Source organism: Podarcis pityusensis (assembly GCF_964106645.2).
Source record: "Podarcis pityusensis genome assembly, chromosome: 17".
Lineage (NCBI taxonomy): Eukaryota > Metazoa > Chordata > Lepidosauria > Squamata > Lacertidae > Podarcis > Podarcis pityusensis.
Genome location: NC_138042.1, coordinates 18,887,440 through 18,895,879, shown reverse-complemented (window position 1 = coordinate 18,895,879; position 8,440 = coordinate 18,887,440). Strand labels below are relative to the sequence as shown.

The following is an 8,440-nucleotide window of genomic DNA, read 5'->3' as shown; positions in this document are numbered from 1 at the left end:
TCCACAAATTGCATTCAACAAACGCACAGTCTGTATACTTAGGTACTACAAGTTCTTTCTATCGGATGTAAATCTTGTCAGAAAGCAAGCTGCACTTCCTGAAACAGGCACAGGGCATTCCTGGTCTTGTTGCCAGCAAAAGAAAATGGCTTCAATGAGACGTATTAGAAGCATCACTGAAGCAATTCCCTTTTACTGGCAACGAGACCAGGAATGCCCTGTCTATTTCAGGAAGTGCAACTTGCTTTCTAACAAAAGAACTGTGGCAGAAAGGGGAATGTAGCTCATTTCATTTCTCTTGCGCAATTTCCCAATTTTAAAAAATCAAAGCACCAACATTTAAAACAAAAAATACCAATGCCTTTAAAGGTCATAACTACAGTTTGCAAATGCTTTATTTTCATTACAAACTTTACTGTTGTTTTTTTTTTAAGTATCCAGCTTACCGGAGGAGTCTAGATCGTGCTGCAAAAATCTCGACAAGACATGCAGCTGGGATCTCATTCTTTGGCAAATACTTCTACTCACTGGACCTCTGCACAACATTTAAATAAACTTGAAGAAATCTGAAGAAATCAGGATACACTTGACGAATTGGCTGCAATGTTGTTGTTTAGTCATTTAGTCGTGTCTGACTCTTTGTGACCCCATGGACCAGAGCACGCCAGGCACGCCAGTCTTCCACTGCCTCCCGCAGTTTGGTCAAACTCATGCTGGTAGCTTCGAGAACACTATCCAGCCATCTCGTCCTCTGTCGTCCCCTTCTCCTTGTGCCCTCCATCTTTCCCAACATCAGGGTCTTTTCCAGGGAGTCTTCTCTTCTCATGAGGTGGCCAAAGTATTGGAGCCTCAGCTTCAGGATCTGTCCTTCCAGTGAGCACTCAGGGCTGATTTCCTTAAGAATGGATAGGTTTGATCTTCTTGCAGTCTATGGGACTCTCAAGAGTCTCCTCCAGCACCATAATTCAAAAGCATCAATTCCATACACTTTTCACAAATCAATTCCCCTTTCAGTTTCCGCAGACGGCTTTCTTCATAAAGCTGATGCCTGAACCTCAACATGTCTTCTACATCTTTAGGCGAAACATTTCCTCAATAGACAAGAGCTTAAAGCCATTCAATTCAAAAGGCAACAGGTTCATGCAGATATACAAAATTTAAAGGATTTCTTAAGTTATATGACATTTTACCTAACCGTTTTTTGTGTGATTGATGATGGGAGTCCTGTGAAAACGTTAAGAAAAACACTGGGGCCTAATTTGAATAGTAGAGTGCTGGGTATCTGGTGGGCGGGGCTTGTGTTTTGCTCTGGAATCAGCCCCTCCCTTCAGTGGGTGTTCCGTTATGTTCAGTTAAGACGGCTGTGCCGTCTCCATGGGGATGGGCGGTGCCGGTGCCAGGTGAGGGTCGGGAGCAAAGAGCGCGAGCAGGAGCGGCGACGGGCCTTTCTCTCGGCAACCTGCCATGCCCCGTTGCTTAACACAGGGAGTGTGAGGTTGAGGGCGCTTGGGAGCCCGCGGAACCAGGGCACGTGTCTTGGCGCCGCAGACCCGGATTGAAACCTTGATCACCAATGAGATAAGGTTTGAGGTCTCTGCCCAAAGGGAGCTATGAGTGATTGCGCTGGAGGAAAAAGTTTGTATCCCTCTGTTGTGTGAGCATGAGGTGTCCCTCTCACCTGGGATGCAGGCACTGAGAAGATGCTCCAAGCCAGCAACTATAGCCTGGTCCTTTCCTTGCAGTTTCTACTGCTGTTCTATGACCTCTTTGTCAACTCCTTTTCGGAGCTGCTGCGCATGGCGCCCGTCATCCAGCTTGTCCTTTTCATCATTCAGGATATTGCCATCCTCTTCAACGTCATCATCATCTTCCTCATGTTCTTCAACACCTTCGTCTTCCAGGCTGGCCTGGTTAATCTTCTGTTCCAGAAATTTAAAGGGGCCATTGTCCTGTCAGCAGCATACCTTGCTTTGAGCATTTCCTTCCACATCTGGGTCATGAACCTCCGCTGGAAAAAATCCAACTATTTTGTGTGGACAGATGGGCTGCAGACTCTCTTTGTTTTCCAGAGAACGGTGGCTGTGCTATACTACTACTTCTATAAGAGGACGGCTCTGCACTTGGGAGATCCCCGTTTCTACCACGACTCTCTTTGGCTACGGAAAGAGTTTGCACAAGCGCGCCGATGAAAGCTGCTTCTGGATCATTTGGCGCAGAGGCCAGCTTGCTAGAACGTCCACAGAGATTTTACCAGTGTCTTGCAAGTTCCCCTCCTCCCGCTACAATTTGTCTCCTGCAGTCAAGTTCTAAATCTCATGTGGTCAAATGACTTCATCCCTTTCCTACGTTCGTGCACACTGAGAAGCATATAGTGGCAAGCAGGGTATCCACAAAAGAGCAGTTTCATTGATGAGCAGCCTAGTCTCCAAGCTCCCCACAATCCTCCTCTCAGTTCAGTAAACTGCACTCTGGATGCGGCTGCAGCCTTACTGAGGAACGATTTGAAGCGCCAAACAGATCTGGCTGAGAACTCCCACTGAGTAGCAATGCTGCCTTTTCCTCCTAGAGAATATTTCCTTGCCCTAAGCTCCCCTGTGACAGAAAAGGATTCCTGCCACTAGTACCTCTGACAGTGTGACAAGGCACAAAGACTATGGTTTGGCTTTGCAGGATTCAGCCTGAGCAAATGTACTCTCATTGACTTGTTAGATTCTCCTTTTGTAATTGCATTTTCATTCATATGTTCAGTTAAGAATGTCAGTTAAGAGGGAACAACTGCCTCTTCTTGCCTCAGGTTTGCCTCATGTTGTATTTAGCTTCTCTCAACATGTTATTTTGTTACAGCTTTCTTCATTATTAAAGCTTAGTTTACATTTACGTGAGTCACTTAATTTTTCTCATAGAAGAAGTATGCATCTCTGGGTTATCTGTGGGGCCTTGCCTGGTGTTTTTACATGAGTAGAATGTGTGCTTTTATTTAAAATGCATCTCTGGGTTATTTGTGAAGCATAGGAATTTGTTCATTAATTTTTTTTTTCAAAATATAGTCCGGTCTGAGCGACAGTGGTCTGAGGGACAGTGGACCGGCCCCCTGCTGAAAAAGTTTGCTGACCCCTGGGAGAAAGGTTATGGTGAACTAACTATAGCTGAATGTCCAATTATTATTTTTTATATAAAATGCTGTGTAGATGCTATGATGTGTATAATGAAGGTGGGGTCATGATTATGCTGTCTAGATTCACTCTTCACATGCCCAAGAACCCCTGACCAGAATCCACAGGAAGATGCAATTCTGAGCATGCCATGTCAAACCTTCAAGTAATAAGATGCTATTATATCTGTGAAACGTCAGGAACAAATGTTTTTACTTCCTGTAGATCATTTTGGACCCGAACAAAACCTCAGCTGATGCCTTTCCTCTTCAATATTCCAACTCTGCAATTCTATGATCTATGCTTTTTGGTACTACAAGTCAGTGACTCTGCATACAGAATCAGGTGATATTACAATGGCCCGCCAACCGAGGCCTCCCCCCAGGCTGAGAAGGTGGCAAAGGCGGAAAAGGCTGCCGGAAGCATGGAAAATGGCAGCCATCCAGGCTGCCGAAGCTTTCCCTCCCCTAAGCTGAGTACGGAGGTGAAGGAGGTTTTCGCCCGCCCACTTTGTAGAGTTCCATTTGAGAAGTTTGACCTGAGCTGCCGCTTCAATTTGCTGACGGGAAACCCTGGTGGGGCTGCTCTTGAATGCACTTCCATAGGATTTGGCGTGAGTTCTGGAGCAGCCATGGTTTCCTTTTACTGCCCAGTTATTTCTACTGTCTTTCTCCCCCACATCGCAATGACAATGTATTCTGCAAAGCTCTCATGGAGTCTCCAACCCACCAACCCACAACTAAATATATAGTGGGGCTGGGCCATGGCTAAGATTACGTACCTAAACTGTAATACGGAAGGGGGGCATGCGTGTCAAATCCCTTTCCACCAACCATCAGAGGGTTTGAGGCGATGACCTCGGGGGCACCCGGCCCTACATGAACCCTTCAGCCCCCCCCCCCAGTTTGCATAAGCACCACACATAACCCCAAGACCCATGAATAAAAGTGCCTTTTCCCCTTCCTACACCCGTTTGTTTCAATGAATAGACCGGGCGACATAAATTCAAGCGCCTTATTCCTCCCTCCCACCCGATTATTTTCTTTGGTAGACCTTACAATGTAGTATTATGTATCTTATGAATGAGAAGCCAGCAAGATGGCATCGTTAGTGGAAGCACTGACGAGCTCCGCAGTAGTTGTGCGGTTTTTATTAGTTTTTATTAGTTTTATCAGTTTTATTCACCTTTTATCAGCCTCAGTATCTTATCTACAACATTTGGCAGCTGTTCTTTAACTAGTATATTCACAAGGCTTGAGTTAAAAGCTCAAGTTAAAAGTCTTAGAAAAAGGAAGAGGGGGAGGAAAAACGCCGAGAAACAAGGAGCGGCTGAAACTGAAGGCAAGTTCTGCTTCATTTATCCCCTGGCAGAATTACTTGCCTACCTTGGAAGTAGTCTCGCGGAGAACCCTCCTGCAACACCCGACGGAGCTAATGAACCGAGGTGAGATTTTTACCAACTTGACCCTACAAGGTAAATAATGGTGACGACCAGGAGTGGCTATAGAACATAAGGCTTTTACCAGAGTGATCCAAGACCTCTCTCTAAAAGAGCTACCCTAAAGGGAACTCAAACAAAAAACACTTGGCCCTTTAAGAATAGGGGTAAAGTTAAGCCGAGTGAGAATCAGCAGGAAACTGAAACTTTTCCCTCCTGCACTGAAGGGCCGGCTGTGCAGAGAGAGGATTGTGTAGAAGAATGCCACAACAAAGGGCCAATAAAGCCCAAAGTAAATCCAAACACAATTGGTACAGTCACTGAAGTACTCCCAAAACAGAGACTTAAATCCCAAGCTTCTCCTGAACCATCCCAAGTCCGAGAAGTGGAAGAACTAATGTTAAAACAAATTGCAGAGATCTCTTCGGGAAACCCTAAAACATCAGGAGACTCCTGCTTCCAACCTGAGACAAATGAGGATGAGGATGAGGATTTATCAGTTATCAAATGGCTTGTGCTTTTAACTGAGGATATCAAAAATATAAAATCTTATCTGGCCACCTGTACAAAAATCCTCACTATAATGTTGGACACTTGCAAAACTCTCTGTAGGGAATCCAGCGGGATGACTGTAGAATTGGAAAGTAATAACAACTTCCTTCCTATCACCTGCAAAAACAGATCACCAAGGAAGGCCAAGAGATCTTGTAGGGCTACTGCCTTGAAAAGGAGGCCCATAAGGGCAAAAAAGAGCAGAAATGTTAAAAATTTTAAGGCAGTGCGTTACAAAAAAATGGATTTTAAAAAGCTTTTTAATCTTCTCAAGAGTATCCCAATAACCGAGACCAGTGGGAACACTGAAAAACTTTTAACCAGGAAATCTTCTAAGCAAGAACGTTTTATAAACCCTTGCCCTGACGCTGCGATGGATTCCTTGAAACCTTAACACCTACCCCAACACCTAACTCCAAGCAAGACATCTTGATCCAAGATCCATGGTCTTACATTCTATCTGTAGATGAAACCAATCCCTCTAAGAAGAGAAATCTGATAAATCTAACAAATAAAAACTGGAATCTGGTGCTGTACCGAAACAAACTCGTTTTATCAAATTATCCCAAACCCCCAGGACTCCTGTCACAAGAAGAGCGTAAAGCCCATCTATTGAACCTTTTAAAGATCTATATGCCGGGCATCCTTAATAACCCTACTGATTTGGCCCAAGTGGAATATCTATACTTCAATGGATTCCTTGCCAGAGCGGTGGTCTCATTCTACGAAGGGAGACTGGCAAAACAAGTGTACAAATGTAGAGAACAACTGGAGACGAGTGGTATAAGAATCTCAAGGTACTTTAAAAATGAAGCACCTCCAATTCCACTTATCCCCCATATCGTAAATTTGCCAAAAACTCAACTTGAGATTGACCAACACGTTTTAATTGATATAAACTCTGCGGAGGATATCTCCAAACATCCCACTGGTCTGGTTGCCAAGGACTCTCAAAGGTTGGACTCCCTTGGGCCCAGGTATGCGGAGAATCAGGGAATCGATCTTGACAGCTTTGATAATAACTTACTCTACTCTTATAGCGTTCTCCCGCAAGAAATTCAGAAAGAAATACTCCATAAAATTGATACCCTTTACTTCTGCCTGACAAAAGTGACGGAGGAACAGCTGAGATTACCTAAACAAAATATGCTTGATAGAGACAGTGGTTCAGATTCTGTCCCACGTTTATACCACCAAGAACTGGACCTGTGGGTTGGGAAGGCACCCACCCCTACCAGCCAACTGGTTGTTGCGGAAATGAATCCACGCTTCCATATTCTGGAGGCGGAAACCTCACCACCAGACCCATCTACCATGCACCCTATCTCTGAGGCAAATATGACTACAACATCTGCCTGGGACAAAATGAGGGAACTTAACGAATCTGAATTAGGCTCTCCATGTAAAGTGCCCCATATGGGTCCACTTACTTGTAACTTTATTAACCCACTCTCTTCTAACGTGTGCAAGTTGAATAAATCCATAGATACCATCGAACCGATAACAGAACGAGCTGAACCAGACCAACAAATGAGAGACGACTCCATTTTATTTTTAGCCCCGAAGAATGATCTGGTCGAAGACCAGACAGGTCGTATTAACAAAATTATCCAAACAATTAATGATCACTCAACTAGTGGCACGATACCTGTTGACTTAAATTCGCTCTCTTTAAGTAATACCCCCCTAATTCTACCATCTGGCTCTGAAAAGTCGACTATCTTAGGCCTAACATCTGCCTTTAGCGAGACGAGTGGCACGACTTTGCAGCCAAACCACCCCAATAAATCTAAACAGTTGGGATGAATAGCACGATTGCCACCTTCTCAAAGGAAAATTACTGATTTTTTTGAAGCTGAAACTCCCCCAAATTTAGACTCCCATTCCCACATGATCTGACTACCTAACGACCAACCCAGCCACTCCTCGATGTCATTTTTATGCTGGAATATTGCGGGATGGAGGGGGAAGAAATCTGATCCAAACTTCTTAAAATTTGTTAATTTATTCCAAGTAATTCTCCTACAAGAAACTTGGGAAGAGGAGGTGATTGACATAAATGGATACGATACCATTTTGCTCCCAGCTAGCCCCCCTCTTAAAGGTGGACGCCCTAGGGGAGGTTTGGTAATAGCCATCTCCCTCAAATTGCAAGCAAAACTTACACTTGTTAAATCTTCCTCGCCTTACGCGATCACAGGATTGATTTCAGGAGGGAAATTTGAACTACTGGTAACAAATGTTTATTTCCCCCCTGGGGGGCAGGTAGTGGACCTCCATTCCAAATGGGAAACACTTGAAGAACACCTAGTTTTCTGTTACACTAAGTTCCCAAATATTTCAGCAGTCATGGGAGGTGATTTTAATGCTCGTACAGCTGCAAACTGGGAAGCGCTAGGCAAGGCCAAATGGTGGGTCATACCTGATCACCAGAACTTGGATTTCTCCCCCCATATACAGAGAAAATCGAAAGATAATAGGGTTAACGAAGAGGGAACCCTTTTTTATCAACTGATTTTACGTTTGAATTTGATAATTTTAAACGGAAATTGTCCCCCGGATATTCCGGGTGAGTTCACTCATTTGAGCACACTTACAAATAGTGTTCTTGATTATTTTATTGTTTCTAGAGATCTATTCCCAAATTTTTCTTATTTTAAAATAGAAAACGTCCAAATGAGCGACCATCTCCCCTTGAGTGCCAAGCTTTCCCTAGACTGGCAGTCTATCAAGTCCAGACACCCCATATATATGGGAATAAATACTGCAGAACAAGTGAGAGGAATAAAATGGTCAGTAACTCAAGCCCAAAAATATATGGAATTTTTCCAACAAGAGATAATTCAAACTCATGTTGCTTTGGATTTAGATTTGTATGGGCATGAACAAATTATTAATTCATTTTCTCTGCTTACAGAAGATCTTATGTCCTTTTTTACAGTACCAGCCATCCAAGTAAATCGGGCCCATTTTAAGAAGGGTGCCCCTTGGTTCAACTTAAAATGCAAACAAGCTAGACGACATCTCTGTGCCATTTACAATGAATATAAATCTTCTGGTGCTTTAGTATTACCTAGGAATTACCAACAAGCAAAAACAGCATATAAGCAAGCCCAGAGAATGGCTAAGCAAGAGTGGCAACAAAATCGCTGGCAGGCGCTTATAGTCGCCTCTAGTTCATGTAACTCACGGCAATTTTGCCAATTGGTTAATAGAAGATCAAGGAGATACCCCTTAACAATAATTCCTGCCCCGGTCTGGGAATCCTTTTTAAGGAAATATTTTGCGTCACCAGATT

The 8,440-nt window shown here is 43.8% G+C and overlaps 1 pseudogene across 1 annotated transcript; it reads left to right on the top strand.

The window, feature by feature from the left end:
• The first annotated feature begins 1,232 nt into the window (after window positions 1–1,232).
• On the top strand, window positions 1,233–2,877 carry LOC308466566 (transmembrane protein 138 pseudogene; annotated as a pseudogene). Its single transcript has one exon. The product of its transcript is annotated as a transmembrane protein 138 pseudogene (transcript).
• Window positions 2,878–8,440: the final 5,563 nt, after the last annotated feature.